Raw genomic sequence first — 25,012 nt, forward strand, 5'->3', positions numbered from 1 at the left:
CGTCAAGTCACTCTGCTCAAGGAGAAAGTCAGCATCCTACCATCCTGTGTCGGTAAAGGGACATGCAGCGAGAGTACGTGCCTCAAGGTAAGGCCCTGAATTGCCATACAGAAGCGGACGCGTGCAGCATTTTCCATGAGGTCGTAGCCGCTGCTCTGCATTGTTTTAACGTCAGTACGCTTTGCAGGACATCTAGGAACCCCACTTGAGCATCCTATTCCCTGCAAGAACACTGAGTACCCTCAGGCCTCCGTGGGACTGCTAAGCCACATCCAGGCCAGTAGCCCTTCGGAGCCACTCTGTGTCTGCCGAGTGTAGGGCAACAGACTGCACTCTTTCTTGGGACAGCTTGATTTCCTCAACACTCCCACAGGTCGACGAACACCTTTCTAGCAGGTCCAACATACCGTGCAAGTGTGACTCATGGTCCTAGTCTGAGCTGCACTGAGAATAACCCTCGGCTTCGCATTCGATCTGGGATACCCTGCCTGAAGTCAGCCTGCCTCCAGGAGAATGTCGGCTTGCGTTCCGACTGCAACTAAAGCCCAGTTCCTCGTGTAACACTGCAGGCTTTTGAAGACCACGGGCCCGGAAGCTTAGCTGGGGCGTTCCTTGGTTGAGGCAGTTTGCTGTTTGCAGAACACCCTGCTTCGAGGAGTTGATTCAGGGAAGGAACCAGTGGGTAACCTGTGTCTGTTTGGACTTGTTAGAAAGCACAGGGATGTATGCTGCGTGTGCCTGTGGAAATGGGGACCTGATGGAACTAGCCTTGCTTTCCCATTTTGAAAGCTCCATTCATGCTGCCTTGAAGCTTCTTGAAATTGACTGCTGTTGACAGGCCACTAGCCACTGTAGGCATGGCTCTGGGAAGAAAATGAGTTTTCTCTAGGTAAGCCAGGTGCTTCGATGGCTGGGGTGGAGCTCATCCTGCCAAGCTCTAGAGCTAAAGAGAAATTAAACGTGAATACTGGCCTCGAGGCAAGTCCCTGAGTAGCCGCGCAGAAAGGGAGGCATGCAGCTCTTTCCATGAGGTCTTAGTCGCTGTTCTGCTTTATTTTATTTTATTTTTTTATTTTTTATTGTTTTTTTGAGATTTATTTATTGATTGATTGTTTGCTATGTTGGGTCTTCGTTTCTTTGCTAGGGCCCTCTACAGTTGCGGTAAGTGGGGGCCACTCTTCATTGCGGTGCGTAGGCCTCTCACTATCGCGGCCTCTCTTGTTGCGGAGCACAGCCTCCAGAGGCGCAGGCTCAGTATTTGTGGCTCATGTGCCCAGTTGCCCCGCGGCATTTGGGATTCTCCCAGACCAGGGCTCGAACCCGTGTACCCTGAATTGGCAGGCAGATTCTCAACCACTGCGCTACCAGGGAAGCCCCTGTTCTGCTTTATTTTAAAGGAAGTACCCTTTTCAGGACTCCTAGGCTCCTCGGGTGTGCATCATTTTCCCTCCAATATCAGTGAGTACCTTCAGACCCCTGTGGGCCTGCTGAGCAACATCGAGGCCCAAAGGTCGGGCCTTCGTAGGCCCTCTGTGTATGCCGAGTGATGGGCAACACACTGCTCGTTCCTTAAGGAGAGCTACATTTCCAGAGCACTGGAACAGCCTCAGGACCACATTTCTAGCCAGTGTGACGTGCCATGGAAGTGTTCGTCATGGCCCCCGTCTGAGCTGCCATGAGAAAACACTCTGCTTAGGATTCTTCGAGGACCTCGTTCCTGAAGGCACTCTGCTCGAGGAGAAAGTCAGCATCCTACCATGCTGTGTCCCTAACGGGACACTCAGCATGAGCAGTTGTCTCGAGGTAAGGCCCTGAATTGCCATACAGAAGCGGAGGCGTGCAGCAGTGTCCAGTAGGCCGTAGCCGCTGCTGTGCATTGTTTTAACGTCAGTATGCTTTGCAGGACATCTAGGAACCCCGCGTAGGCACTGTATACCCTGCAAGAACACTGAGTACCCTCAGGCCTCCATGGGCCTGCTAAGCCACATCCAGGCCTGTAGCCCTTCGGAGCCACTCTGTGTATGCCGAGTGTAGGGCAACAGACTGCACTCTTTCTTGGGACAGCTTGATTTCCTCAACACTCCCACAGGTCGACGAACACCTTTCTAGCAGGTCCAACATACCAAGCAAGTGTGACTCATGGCCCTAGTCTGAGCTGCACTGAGAATAACCCTCGGCTTCGCATTCGATCTGGGACACCCTGCCTGAAGTCACCCTGCCTCCCGGAGAATGTTGGCTTGCGTTCCGACTGCAACTAAAGCCCAGTTCCTCGTGTAACACTGCAGGGTTTTGAAGAGCCACGGGCCCAGAAGCTAAGCTTGGGCGTTCCTTGGTTGAGGCAGTTCGCTGTTTGCAGAACACCCTGCCTCGAGGAGTTGATTCAGGGAAGGAACCACTGGGTAACCTGTGTCTGTTTGGACTTGTTAGAAAGCACAGGGATGCATGCTGCGTGTGCCCGTGGAAATGGGGGCCTGATGGAACTAGCCTTGCTTTCCCATTTTGAAAGCTCCGTTCATGCTGCCTTGAAGCTTCTTGAAATTGACTGCTGTTGACAGGCCACTAGCCACTGTAGGCATGGCTCTGGGAAGAAAATGAGTTTTCTCTAGGTAAGCCGGGTGCTTCGATGGCCGGGGTGGAGCTCATCCTGCCACGCTCTAGAGCTATAGGGAAACTCAATGTGAGTACTGGCCTTCAGGTAAGTCCCTGTGTAGCCGCGCAGAAAGGGAGGCATGCAGCTCTTTCCATAAGTCTTAGTCACTGTTCTGCTTTATTTTATTTTTTTTATTTTTTATTGTTTTCTTAAGACTTATTGATTGATTGATTGATTGCTATGTTGGGTCTTCGTTTTTCTGCTAGGGCTCTCTCCAATTGCGGTAAGTAGGTGCCACTCTTCATTGCGGTGCGTAGTCCTCTCACTATCGCGGCCTCTCTTGTTGGAGAGCACAGGCTCCAGAGGCGCAGGCTCAGTAATTGTGGCTCACGGGCCCTGTTGCTCCGCGGCCTGTGGGATCCTCCCAGACCAGGGCTCGAACCCGTGTACCCTGCGTTGGCAGGCAGATTCTCAACCACTGCGCCACCAGGGAAGCCCCTGTTCTGCTTTATTTTAAAGGAAGTACCCTTTTCAGGACTCCTAGGCCCCTCGGGTGTGCATCATTTTCCCTCCAAGATCAGTGAGTACCTCTAGACCCCTGTGGGCCTGCTAGGCAACATCGAGTCTCAGAGTTCGGTCCCTCGGAGGCCCTCTGTGTATGCCGAGTGAAGGGCAACACACTGCTCGTTTCTTAAAGAGAGCTACATTTCCAGAGCACTGGAACAGCGTCAGGACCACATATCTAGCCAGTGCGACGTGCCATGGAAGTGTTCGTCATGGCCCCGGTCTGAGCTGCCAAGAGAAAACACTCCGCTTAGGAGTTTTCGAGGACCTTGTACCTCAAGTCACTCTGCTCGAGGAGAAAGTCAGCATCCTACCATGCTGTGTCACTAAAGGGACATGCAGCGAGAGTACGTGCCTCAAGGTAAGGCCCTGAATTGCCATACAGAAGCGGAGGCGTGCAGCATTTTCCATGAGGCCGTAGCCGCTGCTCTGCATTGTTTTAACGTCAGTACGCTTTGCAGGACATCTAGGAACCCCACGTGGGCACCCTATTCCCTGCAAGAACACTGAGTACCCTCAGGCCTCCATGGGCCTGCTAAGCCACATCCAGGCCAGTAGCCCTTCGGAGCCACTCTGTGTATGCCGAGTGTAGGGCAACAGACTGCACTCTTTCTTGGGACAGCTTGATTTCCTCATCACTCCCACAGGTCGACGAACACCTTTCTAGCAGGTCCAACATACCGTGCAAGTGTGACTCATTGCCCTAGTCTGAGCTGCACTGAGAACAACCCTCGGCTTCGCATTCGATCTGGGACCCCCTGCCTGAAGTCACCCTGCCTCCAGGAGAATGTCGGCTTGCGTTCCGACTGCAACTAAAGCCCAGTTCCTCGTGTAACACTGCAGGCTTTTGAAGAGCCTCGGGCCCGGAAGCTTAGCTGGGGCGTTCCTTGGTTGAGGCAGTTCACTGTTTGCAGAACACCCTGCCTCGAGGAGTTGATTCAGGGAAGGAACCACTGGGTAACCTGTGTCTGTTTGGACTTGTTAGAAAGTATAGGGTTGCATGCTGCGTGTGCCCATGAAAATGAGGGCCTGATGGAACTAGCCTTGCTTTCCCATTTTGAAAGCTCCATTCATGCTGCCTTGAAGCTTCTTGAAATTGACTGCTGTTGACAGGCCACTAGCCACTGTAGGCATGGCTCTGGGAAGAAAATGAGTTTTCTCTAGGTAAGCCGGGTGCTTCGATGGCCAGTGTGGAGCTCATCCTGCCACGCTCTAGAGCTAAAGAGAAACTCAACGTGAGTACTGGCCTCGAGGTAAGTCCCTGTGTAGCCGCGCAGAAAGGGAGGCATGCAGCTCTTTCCATGAGGTCTTAGTCGCTGTTCTGCTTTATTTTATTTTTTTATTTTTTATTGTTTTCTTAAGACTTACTGATTGATTGATTGCTATGTTGGGTCTTCGTTTTTGTGCTAGGGCTCTCTCCAATTGCGGTAAGTAGGGGCCACTCTTCACTGCGGTGCGTAGGCCTCTCACTATCGCGGCCTCTCTTGTTGCGGAGCACAGGCTCCAGAGGCGCAGGCTCAGTAGTTGTGGCTCACGGGCACTGTTGCTCCGCGGCCTGTGGGATCCTCCCAGACCAGGGCTCGAACCCGTGTACCCTGCGTTGGCAGGCAGATTCTCAACCACTGCGCCACCAGGGAAGCCCCTGTTCTGCTTTAGTTTAAAGGAAGTACCCTTTTCAGGACTCCTAGGCCCCTCGGGTGTGCATCATTTTCCCTCCAAGATCAGTGAGTACCTCCAGACCCCTGTGGGCCTGCTGAGCAACATCGAGGCCCAAAAGTCGGGCCTTCGGAGGCCCTCTGTGTATGCCGAGTGAAGGGCAACAAACTGCTCGTTCCTTAAGGAGAGCTACATTTCCAGAGCACTGGAACAGCCTCAGGACCACATTTCTAGCCAGTGTGACGTGCCATGGAAGTGTTCGTCATGGCCCCCGTCTGAGCTGCCATGAGAAAACACTCTGCTTAGGATTCTTCGAGGACCTCGTACCTGAAGTCACTCTGCTCGAGGAGAAAGTCAGCATCCTACCATGCTGTGTCACTAAAGGGACATGCAGCGAGAGTACGTGCCTCAAGGTAAGGCCCTGAATTGCCATACAGAAGTGGAGGCGTGCAGCATTTTCCATGAGGCCGTAGCCGCTGCTCTGCATTGTTTTAACGTCAGTACGCTTTGCAGGACATCTAGGAACCCCACGTGGGCACCCTATCCCCTGCAAGAACACTGAGTACCCTCAGGCCTCCATGGGCCTGCTAAGCCACATCCAGGCCAGTAGCCCTTCGGAGCCACTCTGTGTATGCCGAGTGTAGGGCAACAGACTGCACTCTTTCTTGGGACAGCTTGATTTCCTCATCACTCCCACAGGTCGACGAACACCTTTCTAGCAGGTCCAACATACCGTGCAAGTGTGACTCATTGCCCTAGTCTGAGCTGCACTGAGAACAACCCTCGGCTTCGCATTCGATCTGGGACCCCCTGCCTGAAGTCACCCTGCCTCCAGGAGAATGTCGGCTTGCGTTCCGACTGCAACTAAAGCCCAGTTCCTCGTGTAACACTGCAGGCTTTTGAAGAGCCACGGGCCCGGAAGCTTAGCTGGGGCGTTCCTTGGTTGAGGCAGTTCACTGTTTGCAGAACACCCTGCCTCGAGGAGTTGATTCAGGGAAGGAACCACTGGGTAACCTGTGTCTGTTTGGACTTGTTAGAAAGTATAGGGATGCATGCTGCGTGTGCCCATGAAAATGAGGGCCTGATGGAACTAGCCTTGCTTTCCCATTTTGAAAGCTCCATTCATGCTGCCTTGAAGCTTCTTGAAATTGACTGCTGTTGACAGGCCACTAGCCACTGTAGGCATGGCTCTGGGAAGAAAATGAGTTTTCTCTAGGTAAGCCGGGTGCTTCGATGGCCAGTGTGGAGCTCATCCTGCCACGCTCTAGAGCTAAAGGGAAACTCAACGTGAGTACTGGCCTCGAGGTAAGTCCCTGTGTAGCCGCGCAGAAAGGGAGGCATGCAGCTCTTTCCATGAGGTCTTAGTCGCTGTTCTGCTTTATTTTATTTTTTTTATTTTTTATTGTTTTCTTAAGACTTACTGATTGATTGATTGCTATGTTGGGTCTTCGTTTTTGTGCTAGGGCTCTCTCCAATTGCGGTAAGTAGGGGCCACTCTTCACTGCGGTGCGTAGGCCTCTCACTATCACGGCCTCTCTTGTTGCGGAGCACAGGCTCCAGAGGCGCAGGCTCAGTAGTTGTGGCTCACGGGCACTGTTGCTCCGCGGCCTGTGGGATCCTCCCAGACCAGGGCTCGAACCCGTGTACCCTGCGTTGGCAGGCAGATTCTCAACCACTGCGCCACCAGGGAAGCCCCTGTTCTGCTTTAGTTTAAAGGAAGTACCCTTTTCAGGACTCCTAGGCCCCTCGGGTGTGCATCATTTTCCCTCCAAGATCAGTGAGTACCTCCAGACCCCTGTGGGCCTGCTGAGCAACATCGAGGCCCAAAAGTCGGGCCTTCGGAGGCCCTCTGTGTATGCCGAGTGAAGGGCAACAAACTGCTCGTTCCTTAAGGAGAGCTACATTTCCAGAGCACTGGAACAGCCTCAGGACCACATTTCTAGCCAGTGTGACGTGCCATGGAAGTGTTCGTCATGGCCCCCGTCTGAGCTGCCATGAGAAAACACTCTGCTTAGGATTCTTCGAGGACCTCGTACCTGAAGTCACTCTGCTCGAGGAGAAAGTCAGCATCCTACCATGCTGTGTCACTAAAGGGACATGCAGCGAGAGTACGTGCCTCAAGGTAAGGCCCTGAATTGCCATACAGAAGTGGAGGCGTGCAGCATTTTCCATGAGGCCGTAGCCGCTGCTCTGCATTGTTTTAACGTCAGTACGCTTTGCAGGACATCTAGGAACCCCACGTGGGCACCCTATCCCCTGCAAGAACACTGAGTACCCTCAGGCCTCCATGGGCCTGCTAAGCCACATCCAGGCCAGTAGCCCTTCAGAGCCACTCTGTGTATGCCGAGTGTAGGGCAACAGACTGCACTCGTTCTTGGGACAGTTTGATTTCCTCATCACTCCCACAGGTCGACGAACACCTTTCTAGCAGGTCCAACATACCGTGCAAGTGTGACTCATTGCCCTAGTCTGAGCTGCACTGAGAACAACCCTCGGCTTCGCATTCGATCTGGGACCCCCTGCCTGAAGTCACCCTGCCTCCAGGAGAATGTCGGCTTGCGTTCCGACTGCAACTAAAGCCCAGTTCCTCGTGTAACACTGCAGGCTTTTGAAGGGCCACGGGCCTGGAGGCCTAGCTGGGGATTTCCTTGGTTTCGGAAGTTTGCTGTTTGCTGAACACCCTGGTTTGAGGATTTGATTCAGTGAAGGAACCACTGGGTAACCTGTGTCTCTTTGGACTTGTTAGAAAGCACAGGGATGTATGCTGCGTGTGCCCGTGGAAATGGGGGCCTGATGGAACTAGCCTTGCTTTCCCATTTTGAAAGCTCCATTCATACTGCCTTGAAGCTACTTGAAATTGACTGCTGGTGACAGGCCACTAGCCACTGTAGGCATGGCTCTGGGAAGAAAATGAGTTTTCTCCAGGTTAGCCGGGTGCTTCGATGGCCGGGGTGGAGCTCATCCTGCCACGCTCTAGAGCTAAAGGGAAACTCAACGTGAGTACTGGCCTCGAGGTAAGTCCCTGAGTAGCCGCGCAGAAAGGGAGGCATGCAGCTCTTTCCATGTGGTCTTAGTCACTGTTCTGCTTTATTGTGTTTTATTTTTTTATTTTTTATTGTTTTCTTAAGACTTATTGATTGATTGATTGATTGCTATGTTGGGTCTTCGTTTTTGTGCTAGGGCTCTCTCCAATTGCGGTAAGTAGGGGCCACTCTTCATCGCGTTGCATAGGCCTAACATTATCGCGGCCTCTCTTGTTGCGGAGCACAGGCTCCAGAGGCGCAGGCTCAGTAGTTGTGGCTCACGGGCCCTGTTGCTCCGCGGCCTGTGGGATCCTCCCAGACCAGGGCTCGTACCCGTGTACCCTGCGTTGGCAGGCAGATTCTCAACCACTGCGCCACCAGGGAAGCCCCTGTTCTGCTTTATTTTAAAGGAAGTACCCTTTTCGGGACTCCTAGGCCCCTCGGGTGTGCATCATTTTCCCTCCAATATCCGTGAGTACCTCCAGACCACTGTGGGCTTGTTAGGCAACATCGAGGCCCAAAGGTCGGTCCCTCGGAGGCCCTCTGTGTATGCCGAGTGAAGGGCAACACACTGCTCGTTTCTTAAAGAGAGCTACATTTCCAGAGCACTGGAACAGCCTCAGTACCACATATCTAGCGAGTTTCACGTGCCATGGAAGTGTTCATCATGGCCCCCGTCTGAGCTCCCAAGAGAAAACACTCCGCTTAGGAGTTTTTGAGGACCTTGTACGTCAAGTCACTCTGCTCGAGGAGAAAGTCAGCATCCTACCATGCTGTGTCACTAAAGGGACATGCAGCGAGAGTACTTGCCTCAAGGTAAGGCCCTGAATTGCCATACAGAAGCGGAGGCGTGCAGCATTTTCCATGAGGCCGTAGCCGCTGCTCTGCATTGTTTTAACGTCAGTACGCTTTGCAGGACATCTAGGAACCCCACGTGGGCACCCTTTTCCCTGCAAGAACACTGAGTACCCTCAGGCCTCCATGGGCCTGCTAAGCCACATCCAGGCCTGTAGCCCTTCAGAGCCACTCTGTGTATGCCGAGTGTAGGGCAACAGACTGCACTCTTTCTTGGGACAGCTTGATTTCCTCATCACTCCCACAGGTCGACGAACACCTTTCTAGCAGGTCCAACATACCGTGCAAGTGTGACTCATTGCCTTAGTCTGAGCTGCACTGAGAATAACCCTCGGCTTCACATTCGATCTGGGACCCCCTGCCTGAAGTCACCCTGCCTCCAGGAGAATGTCGGCTTGCGTTCCGACTGCAACTAAAGCCCAGTTCCTCGTGTAACACTGCAGGGTTTTGAAGAGCCACGGGCCCGGAAGCTAAGCTTGGGCGTTCCTTGGTTGAGGCAGTTTGCTGTTTGCAGAACACCCTGCTTCGAGGAGTTGATTTAAGGAAGGAACCACTGGGTAACCTCTGTCTCTTTGGACTTGTTAGAAAGCACAGGGATGTATGGTGCGTGTGCCCATGGAAATGGGGGCCTGATGGAACTAGCCTTGCTTTCCCATTTTTTTTTTTTAAAGAAATCCTAAGTTATTTATTTATTTATTTATGGCTTTGTTGGGTCTTCGTTTCTTTGCGGGGACTTTCTCTAGTTGCAGCAAGCGGGGGCCACTATTCATCGCAGTATGCGGGCCTCTCACTATGGCGGCCTCTCTTGTTTCGGAGCAAAGGCTCAGGACGCGCAGGCTCAGTAGTTGTGGCTCACGGGTCTAGTTGCTCCGCGTCATGTGGGATCTTCCAAGACCAGGGCTCAAACCCGTGTGCCCTGCATTGGCAGGCAGATTCTCAACCACTGCACCACCAGGGAAGTCATGCTTTCCCAATTTGAAAGCTCCATTCATGCTGCCTTGAAGCTACTTGAAATTGACTGCTGGTTACAGGCCACTAGCCACTGTAGGCATATCTCTAAGAAGAAAATGAGTTTTCTCTAGGTAAGCCGGGTGCTTCGATGGCCGGTGTGGAGCTCATCCTGCCACGCTCTAGAGCTAAAGGGAAACTCAACGTGAGTACTGGCCTCGAGGTAAGTCCCTGAGTAGCCGCGCAGAAAGGGAGGCATGCAGCTCTTTCCTTGAAGTCTTAGTCGCTGTTCTGCTTTATTTTATTTTATTTTTATCATTTTTTATTCTTTTTTTAAGATTTATTGATTGATTGATTGTTATGTTGGGTCTTCGTTTCTGTGCTAGGGCCCTCTCCAGTTGCGGTAAGTGGGGGCCATTCTTCATCGCGGTGCGTAGGCCTCTCACTATCGCGGCCTCTCTTGTTGCAAAGCACAGGCTCCAGAGGCGCAGGCTCAGTAGTTGTGGCTCACGCGCACAGTTGCTCCGCGGCCTGTGGGATCCTCCCAGACCAGGGCTCGAACCCATGTACCCTGCGTTGGCAGGCAGATTCTGAAACACTGCGCCACCAGGGAAGCCCCTGTTCTACTTTATTTTAAAGGAAGGACCCTTTTCAGGACTCCTAGGCCCCTCGGGTGTGCATCATTTTCCCTCCAAGATCAGTGAGTACCTCCAGACCCCTGTGGGCCTGCTGAGCAACATCGAGGCCCAAAGGTCGGTCCCTCGGAGGCCCTCTGTGTATGCCGAGTGAAGGGCAACACACTGCTCGTTTCTTCAAGAGAGCTACATTTCCAGAGCCCTGGAACAGCCTCAGGACCACATTTCTAGCCAGTGCGGCATGCCATGGAAGTGTTCGTCATGGCCCCGGTCTGAGCTGCCAAGAGAAAACACTCTGCTTAGGATTCTTTGAGGACCTCATACCTGAAGTCACTCTGCTCGAGGAGAAAGTCAGCATCCTACCATGCTGTGTCGCTAACGGGACACTCAGCATGAGCAGTTGTCTCGAGGTAAGGCCCTGAATTGCCATGCAGAAGCGGAGGCGTGCAGCAGTTTCCAGGAGGCCGTAGCCGCTGCTCTGCATTGTTTTAACGTCAGTACGCTTTGCAGGACATCTAGGAACCCCGCGTGGGCACCCTATTCCCTGTAAGAACACTGAGTACCCTCAGGCCCCCATGGGCCTTCTAAGCCACATCCAGTACCGTAGCCCTTCGGAGCCACTCTGTGTATGCCGAGTGTAGGGCAACAGACTGCACTCTTTCTTGGGAGAGCGTGATTTCCTCAACACTCCCACAGGTCGACGAACAACTTTCTAGCAGGTCCAACATACCGTGCAAGTGTGACTCATTGCCCTAGTCTGAGCTGCACTGAGAATAACCCTCGGCTTCGCATTCGATCTGGGACCCCCTGCCTGAAGTCACCCTGCCTCCAGCAGAATGTCGGCTTGCGTTCCGACTGCAACTAAAGCCCAGTCCCTCGTGTAACACTGCAGGCTTTTGAAGAGCCACGGGCCCGGAGGCTTAGCTTTGGTGTTCCTTGGTTGAGGCAGTTTGCTGTTTGCAGAACACCCTGCTTCGACGAGTTGATTCAAGGAAGGAACCACTGGGTAACCTGTGTCTCTTTGGACTTGTTAGAAAGCACAAGGATGTATACTGCGTGTGCCCGTGGAAATGGGGGCCTGATGGAACTAGCCTTGCTTTCCCATTTTGAAAGCTCCATTCATGCTGCCTTGAAGCTACTTGAAATTGACTGCTGTTGACAGGCCACTAGCCACTGTAGGCATGGCTCTAGGAAGCAAATGAGTTTTCTCTATGTAAGCCGGGTGCTTCGATGTCCGGGGTGGAGCTCATCCTGCCACGCTCTAGAGCTAAAGGGAAACTCAACGTGAGTACTGGCCTCGAGGTAAGTCCCTGTGTAGCCGCGCAGAAAGGGAGGCATGCAGCTCTTTCCATGAAGTCTTAGTCGCTGTTTTGCTTTATTTTATTTTATTTTTTTCATTTTTTATTGTTTTTTTTAGATTTATTGATTGATTGATTGATTGTTATGTTTGGTCTTCGTGTCTGTGCTAGGGCCCTCTACAGTTGCCGTTAGTTCCGGCCACTCTTCATCGCGGTGCGTAGGCCTCTCACTATCGCGGCCTCTCTTGTTGCGGAGCACAGGCTCCAGACTCGCAGGCTCATTAGTTGTGGCTCACGGGCCCAGTTTCTCCGCGGCCTGTGAGATCCTCCCAGACCGGTGTTCGAACCCGTGTACCCTGCATTGGCAGACAGATTTTCAACCACTGCGCTACCAGGGAAGCCCCTGTTCTGCTTTATTTTAAATGAACTACCCTTTTCAGGACTCCTAGGCCCCTCGGGTTTGCATCATTTTCCCTCCAAGATCAGTGAGTACCTCCAGACCCCTGTGGGCCTACTGAGCAACATCGAGGCCCAATGGTCGGTCCCTCGTAGGCCCTCTCTGTATGCCGAGTGATGGGCAACACACTGTTCGTTCCTTAAGGAGAGCTACATTTCCAGAACACTGGAATAGCCTCAGGACCACATTTCTAGCCAGTGCGACGTGCCATGGAAATGCTCGTCATGGCCCCCGTCTGAGCTGCCATGAGAAAACACTCTGCTTAGGATTCTTCGAGGACCTCGTACCTGACGTCACTCTGCTTGAGGAGAAAGTCAACATCCTACCATGATGTGTCGCTATCGGGACACTCAGCGTGAGCAGTTGTCTCGAGGTAAGGCCCTGAATTTCCATGCAGAAGCGGAGGCGTGCAGCAGTTTCCAGGAGGCCGTAGCCGGTGTTCTGCATTGTTTTAACGTCAGTACGCTTTGCAGGACATCTAGGAACCCCGCGTGGGCACCCTATTCCCTGCAAGAACACTGAGTACCCTCAGGCCCCCATGGGCCTGCTAAGCCACATCCAGGCCCGTAGCCCTTCAGAGCCACTCTGTGTATGCCGAGTGTAGGGCAACAGACTGCACTCTTTCTTGGGAGAGCGTGATTTCCTCAACACTCCCACAGGTCGACGAACACCTTTCTAGCAGGTCCAACATACCGTTCAAGTGTGACTCATTGCCCTAGTCTGAGCTGCACCGAGAATAACCCTCGGCTTCGCATTCGATCTGGGACCCCCTGCCTGAAGTCACCCTGCCTCCAGGAGAATGTCGGCTTGCGTTCCGACTGCAACTAAAGCCCATTTCTTCGTGTAACACTGCAGGCTTTTGAAGAGCCACGGGCCTGGAGGCCTAGCTGGGGATTTCCTTGGTTTAGGCAGTTTGCTGTTTGCAGAACACCCTGCTTTGAGGAGTTGATTCAGGGAAGGAACCACTGGGTAACCTGTGTCTCTTTGGACTTGTTAGAAAGCACAGGGATGTATGCTGCGTGTGCCCGTGGAAATGGGGGCCTGATGGAACTAGCCTTGCTTTCCCATTTGGAAAGCTCCATTCATGCTGCCTTGAAGCTACTTGAAATTGACTGCTGTTGACAGGCCACTAGCCACCGTAGGCATGGCTCTAGGAAGAAAATGAGTTTTCTCTAGCTAAGGTGGGTGCTTCCATCGCCGGGGCGTTGCTCATCCTGCCGCGCTCTAGATCTAAAGGGAAACTCAACGTGAGTACTAGCCTCGAGGTAATGCTGTGAGTAGCCGTGCAGAAAGGGAGTCTTGCAGCTGCTTCCATGATGTCTTAGTCACTCTTCTGCTTTATTTTAGAGGAAGTACCCTTTTCCGGACTCCTAAGCCCCCTGTTTGGCAACCTTTTCCCTACAGATCCCTGAGTACCCCCAGACCCCTCTATGTTTGCTGAGCAACAGCCAGGTCATTTGGCCCTTCAGATGCCTTCTGTGTATGCCGAGCAAAGGGCAACGTGCTACACTCTTACTTGAGAGAACTAGATTTCTTCAGCACTCCAGCAGCTTTAGGAAAACGTTTCTACCCCATCTAACATGCCATGGAATTGTGCCTCATTGCCTTATTGTGAGCTCTACTGAAAAAGCACTCTGCTAAGCATTCCTTCTAGGACTTACTATTTGAAGTCACCCTGCCTCCAAGGGAACGTCGGCTGGCGTTCCAACTGTGAGTAAAGCACATTTCTTCGTGTTACATTGCAGGCTTTTGGAGCAAGCACAGGCCCAGAGGCCTAACTCAGGCATTCCTTAGTTGAGGCAGTTCGCTACACACAGAACACCCCGTGTAGAGATGCTGATTCCGGGAAGTGCCCAGTGTGTAGCTCGTGTCTCTTTTCACTTGTTAGGAAGCACGTGTAAGTGTGCTACGTGTCCGCTGGGAAATGGGGGCCTGACGGCAGAAGCCATCTCATCAGAGGTGTTGGGAGTGTGTAGAGGCCTTATATTCCTGTTGTGTGTCCTGCAGGCATCCCATGAAAGACCAGAATCTAGGTCAACTTGGGCAAGCCACTTAAGTGCGCCTCAGCTTTCTTTATTTGTAAGGTGGGCACCACAGCGCTACCCTCCCGTATGCATGGCGAAATCCTGGCAACAAACGTACACCATGTGGCCCCACTTTGAAATCTTTAAAGAGGTCTGCCAATAAAAGTGTCTGTAGGTTGTACCTTCCCTGCAATGCGACACCTGGTCCAAGGTGGAGAGGTTCAGTAGTGAGCAGTTTGCCCTTCACATGAACGGACAGAGCTCAGCCAGCGGCGTCCCTTCACTGAGATCCTGGCTGCCGAGGTCCACACTTTCCATGTATCCAGGCTCGTTTCAGATGGAGACTGAGAGGGCAAATAGGCAGGTGTAAGGATGCAATCCTCAAATCTTTGGCTTCAAATAATCCATCCCAAACTGCTACCCGAGCCCCCCAGTATCAAAAAGGAAACATGTTATAGACCCAGAAAAATGTTTCCCAAAAGGCCTAGGTTTGCCCTCATAGTCATCAGTATCTAAAATAGAAGTAGCAGTACACTTAAAATCTTAAACTTCTATGTATTTAGGGACCAAAGGCATTTTCATCAGAAAGAAAAGGGATTTAATAATGAAACCACAGAGAGAGAAATTGTTTTCAAGCCCCTGATAAGAGAGGGGAGAAATGTCAACCTCATGGGAGTTGCAGAATCAGCAGTTAGGATTTTTGGATGCCAACTCTGGGGGAGAAGAGACTCCAGCCTGTACCCTCCCCGCCCCCCCTCCCCGGTATGCCTGGTTAGGAGGTGAGTCCTGCAGGCGCGGTGGACCCTGGGCTGGCCGGAGCGGCAGGGTGAGTGCAGGGATCCCTGAACAGAACAGTTTACCCTCCCTCCCCAGAGACACCTGGCAATGTCTGGAGGGTGGGCTAGTGGCCAGTGGCCAGGGACACTGCTAAACACACTGCAAAGCCCAGGACAAAACCCACCGCAGGGAGCGATTCAGCCCAGAATGTCAGCAGTGCTGAGGATGAGAAATCTATGCATGTGGCAATGCTGGCCTCCAGGAGGAGCTCAGGAGACAGCCCAACCCCCTTCCTGCCCACAAGGGGGCGATGGTCCTCTCCTGTAGCTTGCTCCGATTTAAGGGCCTTTTGCTGTCCGCTGCTGGTGAGTGACCCAGTGCCCTGGCTTTAGGGGTCGGGGCCTGAGGGCCTCGTTAGCTCCCTGAATTCTGTGCACGCAGAGTGCGCTTCACCCCCGCGCTCCCCGCTGTTGTAGAGCAGGGTCTGCAAAGCCAGGAGGAGGGATTGCTGGATTTGGCGCTAGCAGGCTTGGTCTTGGTGTCACTGGTAATGCACAGGGTGGTATTTGGGGTAGAAAGAGACGAATCAGGCCGAGTAGCAGCGAGGTGGCGGCTGCGGTGCGGAGCGCCCCTGAGTCGCGAGGCTCCAGGACCCGCTGGTCAGCAGCAGAGGTGTGACCAAGACACAGCCTCACACCGTGCCCCGCGGCCTGTGCCTTTCGGAGCTGCCCTCTTCAGAAGGCTCTCCCAGGCGCAGACCACCCCATCCCCAAGCCCCAGCACGCTGGCCACTCCGCACTGGACATCGAGAGGTCGTGCGGGGTGTGGTGTCCACGCCAGACTGACGTCCAGGTCAGAGGGGCTCAGCCTGAGGCTGAAAGGAGATGGATGGATCAGTAGGTTAGTGGCGGTATCTCTTGGGAGGGAAGAACAGGGAATTTTTACTTCTCAGTTATCTTCTGCATTTTAAAAACTTCTGCCATGAGTATGCATTTCTGTAACCAAAACCTTATTAGAGTGGAAGCTTAGCGAGGCAGCTTTGCAAAAGGACCCTGCTTGACTCTTGACCCACCTGTGTGCCTAAATGCACATGCAGCTGGGGCTTGGTCAGCAGTGGTGACCTCCTGAAGCTATTTACAACCTGTAAATGGTGTGTGCTCCTCCACGGGATATCTCAGTTCTCTGACTCTCAGGTTCTTCTTCTGTGGAGAAAAAGGGAAGATATGTTCCACAAATGTCCACAGTTCCCCATGAAGAATGTACCTCTGGGCATGAACATGTGCTGGAGTGGCATGATGCTGGGGTCTGCCCCTCGCAGCTCAATCTCAAAGACTCCAAGCAGAGCTACCTACTTTATATTTTTCTTCCCTTCTGAAGACATTGGCTGGCACTTGGCCTTGGTCCAGGGTGTACGCCTTCTTCAACCTGTTGACTGCAGAGTCCTCACATTGCTTTGGGCTTGGTCCAAGTCTGTGCTTGAGTGGAGGACGGGGATTTGAGAGGGTCCACACGCCCCTCCTTCCCAGCCACGCACCTTCTTTTCCTTGCCAAGCTCTCCCTTCTCCTACTGTGCCAACGAAGCAGCTGCTTCAACCTCTTCTGTAACCTGGGCTCTCCCATCTGTCTTCAGTTTTTCCCTTGCTCATAGCTGGTTAGAAGCCTGCGGGGGGGTGTTTTTCAGATGAACTTGAGTAACTTGCCCTCGTAGATTAGTTAAGAGCCTGTAGGTGTCGAAGGGATTTGTGGAAAAGACCCAGCAGAGTCTGCGAGAACCCGAGGCGGCTGTGGCTGGAGCCAGGTGAGCCACAGGTTAGGGGTGTCTGGGCCTCATCCTGTGTGAGGGTGGATGAGCTACTGCTGTCCTCTGCCTCGGGCCCTCATCTGTGAAATGGGGGAACAGTGAGGACTGCCCTCCCGAGGTCGTCATGAGGCTTAATGTGTGAATGCACCGACCACTCAGAGCAGCCCTCACCGCAGGGAGCACTGTGTGTGTGTGTGTGTGTGTGTGTGTGTGTGTGTGTGTGTGTGTGTGTGTGTCATTGTAGCTGCCGGGCTTTGCTTTTCTCCACCAGCTCCTTCTTCACGGGGAAGCAAGGAGAGGCATGGGAGGGAGGGAGGGAGAAGACTAGAAAAAGGAGGCAGAGGGAGGTCCCTGGGGAAGGGTTTCTGCCACTCATGCATGGGTGGCCTGGGGTCTAAACTTGGGGTTTTACACCAGGGCGTGTGAGCAAGGGGCTGCGGCCAGGGGCAGAGCATTTGCTGACCGCACGTAGCTCTGGACAGAGCAGGAAGACGCCAAGGCTCTGCCTCCTCCCAGCTGTCAAGGCCCGAGGCAACAGGTCACCCCGTCTGAGTCCCTGAGAAATTGGGAGGTGCTAGTGCAAGGGCACAAAGTTTCAGTTATGCCAGATGAACAAGTTCTAGAGTTCTGCTGTGTAATATGGTGCCTGTAGTTAACAATACTGTATTGTGTGCTTAAAATTTACTGAGGATGGCTCCTATCTTAAGTGTTCTTACCATACACACAAAGAATGATGATAATAGGAATAATAATAAAGGAATGAATAGGTCGGGAGGACGCCTTTGGAGTGACACATATGTTTACGGTGTAGATTGTGGTGATGGTTTCATGGGTGTAATCTGTCTCCATACTCACAAAGTTGCATGTATTAATCATGTACAGCTTTCTGTATGTCAATGATACCTTCATAAAGTGGTTTAAAACAATAAAATGGGGGGGAATATAGTCACTCCAAGTACTGAGCACGTTGCCTGTCACAGTAAATAAGTAAATAAATGTAATTATGGTTTAAGCTTAGCTCAGGACTGAGAGTGGGTACTGGGCAGGTGGTGTCTGTGGCCAGCTGCTCCGCCCTGGCTCAGCATTGCTTCTGTGAAGCACAAGGGCTCCCCAAACACAGAGACCAGCTCCAGGTGCAGCTCCTGACAGAGAAGGTGGGCTGGTCGCAGACACCTTGTTTTGGTTACTTGCTATTCCTTCCCCCACACACCCTTTCATTGTCCTGGTCCTTAACCTTTAACTCCTGTAAGAAGCTGGGTTTGCAGATTTCTGAAGACATTTTGCAGTGTGCAGACCTGTTTCACCTTTGTTCCCCATCCTTGGGTCTGGAGATAAAGGCGGGAATACAGTACTCTATGAAAGGAACAATCATAAACCTCAGGTGCCTCAGACTTCAAAGAAATGGCAAACTAGGCATCTCATTTTATACATGGTCCTCTTTAAGTACACTTGTATGTACATAAAATGAAATTGTACTGAAGTAAATCTTATTGCTGAACGTTTGCTTTCCGGAAGATACTTTGGTGTAATAGTTCCTAAGAAAATTTGTTTTTTTAAAGGACCAAAAGTGGGGTGAATGTTTCATGGGTAAAGACCTTTTTCGTAATGAGTGAAGGTGAAATGAGCAGACTGTGCGACTCAGATTCCAGCTGCGTCCCCATCACTCCCCTCGGGAGTGTGCCGGAAGGACCCCAGAGAGCTGGCCCACTGGGGTGAGCTTATAGCCTTGGGGCCCCAAACTGCAAGGATGGTCAGCATTCCTGGTGCTCTGGGTTCAGCAAGACCTGACTGAGGTGGGTGGGAGGTGAGTGGGGACACAGCTTTGCCCAGAGCTATCTCGTTGGCCTGTGTTAGAGGGGGAACAGAAGGTCAGAGCAGGCCTGGGTGAACCCCAGGTGCTGGCTGAATGTCTTTTTTTTTTCTTTTTTTTAATAAAGGGACTCTCTTTTCTGGTTGTTGGCTGAGTATGTAATGTCCGCTCTGGGTCATCTAAGGGCCGAGACCAAGTACTCTGTTCCTGCTGTGACCCGTGCTTCTGCTACCACGTGCTGCACAAGGTAGGTACCTCAGAGTCCTAGCTGAACAGCTCATAGAGAGACAGGTCTCACCCTTGCTTCTCCACCTGCATCTTACAGAGCTGGAAAGTAGGAACTGCAGCCCAGCAAGCCACGGACCCAGGCAATCCTAAAACTGCAAAGTCACCTGTGTTGATTCCAGCCAGCTTTTAGTAAGTAAATCCGTGACTCTTGTAAGAAGAGATTTCAGAAGATGTGTACCTTCTAGAGAATTCACATTTAGTGAGGGGCGTGTGAAAAGGTGTACACAATTTTAATCTTTTTATTTTACTAATAGTGTATCTTAATGATTGAAAAATAGAAATTCCTGTAAATATAAAGAAAACCAGAAAGTACTCATACTTTACACACCTAGTGTTCACGGTCTAACGGGCCTGCTTCGCCTTCCCCTCTCTCTTCTATCTGAGCCTGCACGATGGACGGGACTCACCTGGTACAAGTGACGCGGGGTCGAGCTGTACTGTTGGTTTTCTGCTCCGCCTCTGCTTCCTCTCCGCATCCTGGACTCTAAAGAAGATGAATGAAATGTCTGCTCTGGTTGCTGGCTGTTTCATCGCCAACTTAACCTCAGTCTGTGGTTGTGGAGGGCCTCAGAAGTCAGGAAGGTCCCCCGCCGCCAACCTGGGGAGGGTGGGGCCGGACCCAGGTTCCAGCCCAGCCCTGACACGCAGTGCGCTGAGTGGGACATGTTGGCACGCATGCAAGGCTGTAGCGCTGCCAGCCCCCATATGCTGCTTTCTTGAGGGCTGGTGGTGCCCTTCAGGACTGGCTGCATCCTTCGTCCCATTTGAGTGGGCAGTAGTAGATAATAAAATCTCAGAGTATCCCTTGACCCCTGACCATCCAGGCAGGCATCTGTGGTCCTCCAGCTTAGGCCTGCCTGGGCCCTGTCAAGCCCCTGTGGCCAATCGCTGTGCTGACCTTGCTGCTGGGCAATTGAACAGCTACCTGGGCAGCGTAGACGGCCCCTTGGGATGTTTCAGTTCCCTACATCCATGTGATTGAGAAAAGGGCCTCCTCCCTCATAGCCTCTCAGCCTTCCGAGAGGACGTAACCCTCCAGACATTGAGTGTGGCCCTGGCCACAAGCAGCATACAGCAGACCGTGGCCCTGCAATCCTCTGGCCTTCGGGTTGTTGCAAACCTTTGACATTCATACTCATTAAAAATCAAAGGTATGGGAGCAAGTGGCTTCCCAGCTGGTGTTTTCACTCTGAGGCCACGTGGTCTCCAGGAGCCACGTGCATCCGGGCCCAATCCCTGCGGCCTCCGGAAAGCCAGCCAACTGTGGATTCCACGGTATAGAATCATCCTTGAGACACTGCTCCGCTGAGTAACAGTTTCCTTACCACCTACCGTTTGGTTTCTGTTCTCTGTAAAGGAGAGAGCAGAGACTGGGAAATGAGCAAATGTGTTCTGTGGAGATGGGTGATTAATATAGTCAGAGGGCAGGTGTGACTCCTGGGCTCCCACCTCCCAGGGACACGAATGAAGTCTGTGTGCCTTTTGAGGTACACTGGCAATCAGGGCCAGCCTCTGATGTGAGGCCCCGATGCCCAAAGCAAGAGTCTTGAGTTTACCACCAACAGCAAAGTTGCTATTTTAGCTAGTGGAAGAGCTTCCTGCCATCAAGGGAGGACAGCAAGAGCCCTGGATGGGTGACCACAGCCCCTGACCTTAACTGAACCTCTTCTTTTCTGTTAAAATGGACATTGAGTGGGTGTCGCCTGCAGTTTCTGGAAGCCCTGGATGCAGTGAGAGAGAGTGTTCCTGTGCATGGGGCCACCCAAAGGCATTTAGCAGCACAAAGGATTGGAGGGAGACCAGATCACACTGCAAGAGAGTGAGCCACCAGAACTGCCAGGTCCAAATCCACTCTTAAACCTGTCTCTTGCAGTTACTAATTTATTTCTATCGTTTAAAAATAATGTTTTATTTTACTTTAGTAAGTGTGTCCAGTCCATTGGAATCAAAAATGTCATAGCTGATACATCAGAACGAATAATCCCTGAGACTCCCTCGGGTGCCCTACTGGATGGGGCATGGCTGGGAGAGATGAAGACACTGAGCAGGGTCCGAACTTAGGGGAACTGCCAGACTGCTGTGTCTCTGTTCCTTCCCTGTCCCAGGAGAGCGAAATCCCGGAACAATGGAAGGACAAGCAAAAGGGGGAAGAGGTCTTTTGGTGGCTTAACTGTTGTGTTTGTATTTTCCTTTGTTATGTTCCATTTTGTTAATGTGTGTTTTTACTAGGAAGTTACCCATTTCCTCTAGATTTCTAGTGTGATGCAATAGGTTTCTCATTCTAGTTTTCATCTGAATTGTCACTTATTAACTGACATCCATATTTCATTTGGGTTTCCTTCATTCTAAGTTTTTCTCTTCCAGGATGCCATCCAGTGTGTCATGTGACATTTAGTCATCATGTCTGTTTAGGCTCTTCTGGGCTTTCACAGTTTCTCAGACTGTCCTTGTTTCTATGACTTTGACATTGGTGAGGAGTACTGGTCAGATACTTTGTTGACTGTCCCGCATTGGAATTTACTTGGTGTTTTTCTCAGGATTAGGCTTGAGTTATGCGTTTTGAGTAAGCAGATCACAGAGGTAAAGTGCTTTCTCATCACTTTATATCAAGGGAACAGGCTCTCAGGGCAACTTATCACTGTTACTATTAACTTTGGTCACCTGGCTGAGGTAGTTTGTCAGATTTCCCCACAATGAAGTTAAGTTTTTCCCACTTCCGTACTGTGTGTCTTCTTCAGGAGGAAGCTACTTTGGGAAGCAGCACTTATGGAGACAGGAGTTATCTCCACCTCCACAATCCATGGATGGCTGAGTGTCCACATCAATTATTGGGACTTCCACATAGGAGATTTCTATTCAACCTTATTGATGAAAACAAACAAACAAACAAACAAAACCCTATGCAGTTACTTATTTTTACCAGCATGGACACCTGTGGACAGTTTTTTTTGTTTGTTTTCTTTGTTTTTTTAACTTTTTGTTATAAGCCAGCAGTCCAGATTTTGTTGCTAAGTTCATTCCTACTTTGGCTATTGAGAGCTCTTTCCATTGGCTCCTGTTTTCCTTTGACATCATTCCACTCTGTGGATTTTTTTTCTTGATACTTCCTTCTTTTCTGATATAAGATTCAAGATTGTCCTGGCTCATATATTTACTGTGTCAGTCCTAGTGTCAGCCATAATTTCAAAGAGCTCTGGTTCCTTTTACTAGAGAATGTTATGAAAAAGTTACATATAGGAGCTGAAAGTGCTCAGCTGATAATGCAAGGAAATATATGCATGTATTCCCACCTCTGTGTATTGTTGGGTCTCAGGGAGGGGTGCTCCACAATGGCATATCAATTATTTTGAATTACAGTTCCTTAATAAATGGCTGATGCAAGAGGGACACTCTGACTCTCTATCTCCTTGAAAGCAGGAAATAAGTCTCTCATGTGAAAGGTGCAGAAGCCTATATGAACAACACTTGGTACTTCTTTAATTTACTGCTCCAAGCCCAAACTCTGTTTAGATTCTTCACTAATTGAGTATCCCAAACCTAAGTTTCTTTGGCCTGTAAATTCCTCATAACTTTATTCTATGATGAAATTAAGCCTCACTTTCTGTTACAGTTGGGGAGGGATCTGTAAAGCACCTTGGTTTTTAAAGCAAAGGTTTGTTACTGGAACAAAGTGTCCCCCCAAAATAGTCTGATGCTCAAGATGTCTGTGTTCCCTTCATGTGATAGTTCAGGGCAGGTGGGGGTCGGGGCCCAGGCTCTGTCCTCCTTGTTTCTCTTCCCTGCTTTCAGGTGGAGGGCTCCAACCAGCAGGGGATGGGGTGACCACATGGCACCATGCCCTCCATCCTAGGACACAGGCTGGCCAAGGTCCTCACCACCTCCATCACTTCCATTTGGAGCTGCAATGGGTGGGAAGGCTGGGAGGTGCAGGCTGGCTGTGAACAGGAGAAAGGGACGTGGGTTCTGGTGGACAGCTGGGCGGCTCTGCTGTGGCAGGGTCACCCGGAAGCTGGCGCACAGCCTCTGGTCCTGTGAAACATGATTACACAGCAGCATGCAGTCTCTGATGCTTTGTGGTTCTGGAAATCCTATAGGAGGTGGTTCAGAGCAGATTAAGGTAATGCTCTCAGTGGAGGTGGTGAAGACAAAGGTCTGCCCTTGAGACTGAAGGTGCTAATGTGGGTGTATATACAGGACAAAACCATCTCGTGTGAATGTAGATCAGGCTCGTTTAAGATCAGTGCAGTCATGGGGTTTCCCTGATGGTGTAGTGGTTGATAATCTGCCTGCGGATGCAGGGCACACGGGTTCGAGACCTGGTCCGGGAAAATCCCACATGCTGCAGAGCAGCTATGCCCGTGTGCCACAACTACTGAGCCCCCACGCCTAGAGCCCGTGCTCCGCAACAAGAGAAGCCACCGCAATGAGAAGCCCGCGCACCGCAGTGAAGAGAAGCCCCCCTCGCCGCAACTAGAGAAATCCCGTGTGCAGCAATGAAGACCTGACGCTGCCAAAAATAAAATAAATAAAGATTTTAAAAATCTTTAAAAAAGGAAAAAAAAAGATATCAGTGCAGTCGTGTTATGCCTAAAATCTCATATCTTGTGCCTTTCCTCGGGCACACCTTCCTCAGTTCCTGAGGCTACTGTAACTCACATACAGGGGAATGGAGAGTGGGCTATCTAGTGTGAGACCTTCTTTACCCTGTGTGTGAGTCTGCTCGGGGCTGCCATAACAAACACCACAGACCGGGGAGCTTGAACAACAGACCTACCTCCTAGTCCTGGATGCCGTCTGAGATCAAGGTGTCTGCAGGCTGGTTTTTCCTTGAGGCTTCTCTTCTTGGTGTGTAGACAGCCATCTTCTCACATGATCTTCTGTGTCCTAATCTCTTCTGGTAGGACATCAGTCTTATTGGATTAGGATCCACCCTAGTGACCTCATTTTACCTTGATCACCTCTTTAAAAACCCCATCTCCAAATACAGCCACATCCTGGGGTCCCGGGGTTTAGGGATTCAGCATGTGAATTTGGGGGGATGTGACTGAGCCTATCCCATCCTCCTTAGGAACCAAGTGTGCCTCGGTCCTTCCTTCCCTCAGGTCCCATGGGGATCATGCGATAGCTAAGGGAGAGGCCACTCGTGCACTGTTTGTGTCCCAGTTGGGGAACCCTTCTCTGCTCTCTTTGATCAGGCAGCGGCAGTGCCAGCCCCATCCTGAGGTGAGCAGTTCTGGGGTTTCCTGCCGTGTCTCCTGGCCGGCTGAGGTGCTCAGTATCAGGGAACCAAGAGCCACCAGCCTAGTAGGGATGCCGGGGACTCTCAGGGCCTTGGCAGATGTCTCTCCCAGCAGATACCCTAGCGAAAGTGGGGAAACATTTGGGGATTACATGTGGGAGAGAGTCACAGTCTCGTTTATGCTTCAGAAAGACCACGTTGGGGTGGGATGTGAGACGCACTGTGGGGGCAGGGAGATTTGTCAGGGCCTGATGGAGGAACCAGGCACTAGATCGGGCTTGGGCCAGGGCTGTGGGTGTAGAGGGGAATTAGTGTGAATTTGGAGGAGGGGGTCGCAGGGTATGAGATCAGCTGGTGCACAATTCTCTGGTTGGTTGATGGTGAGGTAACAGGGTGGTGAACAGTATCAATCCTTAGGTGCCAGTAGGTCTGGGGGCTCTTGATCATCAAGTACAGTAGTTAATGTCTTCCATCTGGTAGAAGTCTGTAAAACAACTCAGGAAGCGTGCATCAGATGCTGTTATCCAGGTACTTCAGAGAGGAGCTACAGCAGAGGATATGGGGGGGTGGGTCTGTCCTGGGAAGGCCCCGTAGGGTCCTGCTCGGTTACACCCGGTGTCTGGGCTCAGCAACCAGGGAAGGTGGGGCTGCTCCTGGGTGTGGGGAGCTGCAGGATCCCGGTCCCCTGAGGGCCCTGCTAGCCCCCAAGGTGAGATGGGGGTGCAGTGACTGGACAGAGGTGTCTGGCCTGGGAGAGGGGTCCGGGCTGGAAATGTCACGGGACTCATCGCAGGGAGGGAGAGGAAAGACCAGGCTGGGGAAGGTGGGTTACAGCAGACTCCACGGATGTGTCTGTGGGCCTGACAGAAGCAACTCAGAGCCAGAAGAAGTGGCCGTCAGGAGCTCAGCTTCATTCTCCTGTTCCTTTGTAAAACTGCTGTGTCAGTTTGAAACACCACCAGGAGACTTCTGGGCCCATTGCTGCCATGGTTTCATCAAAGGGGCCCGGGTGGAAAACAGAACCACTGCAGGCCCCACCCATGTCCC

The 25,012-nt window shown here is 51.7% G+C and overlaps 1 long non-coding RNA gene and 1 pseudogene across 2 annotated transcripts in view; both read left to right on the forward strand.

Moving 5' to 3' along the window:
* Positions 1-25,012, forward strand: part of LOC309621273 (UBX domain-containing protein 4 pseudogene) — a 176,061-nt pseudogene that overhangs the window by 132,739 nt on the left and 18,310 nt on the right. The gene's annotated exons all lie outside the window — the stretch shown is intronic.
* LOC309621280 lies at positions 20,734-22,115 on the forward strand. The gene is made up of 2 exons (XR_014239891.1): positions 20,734-21,196; positions 21,465-22,115. It is a non-coding gene; the product is annotated as an uncharacterized lncRNA (long non-coding RNA).

Source organism: Balaenoptera borealis (genome assembly GCF_965194805.1).
Source record: "Balaenoptera borealis genome assembly, contig: HAP1_SCAFFOLD_172, whole genome shotgun sequence".
Taxonomy (NCBI): domain Eukaryota; kingdom Metazoa; phylum Chordata; class Mammalia; order Artiodactyla; family Balaenopteridae; genus Balaenoptera; species Balaenoptera borealis.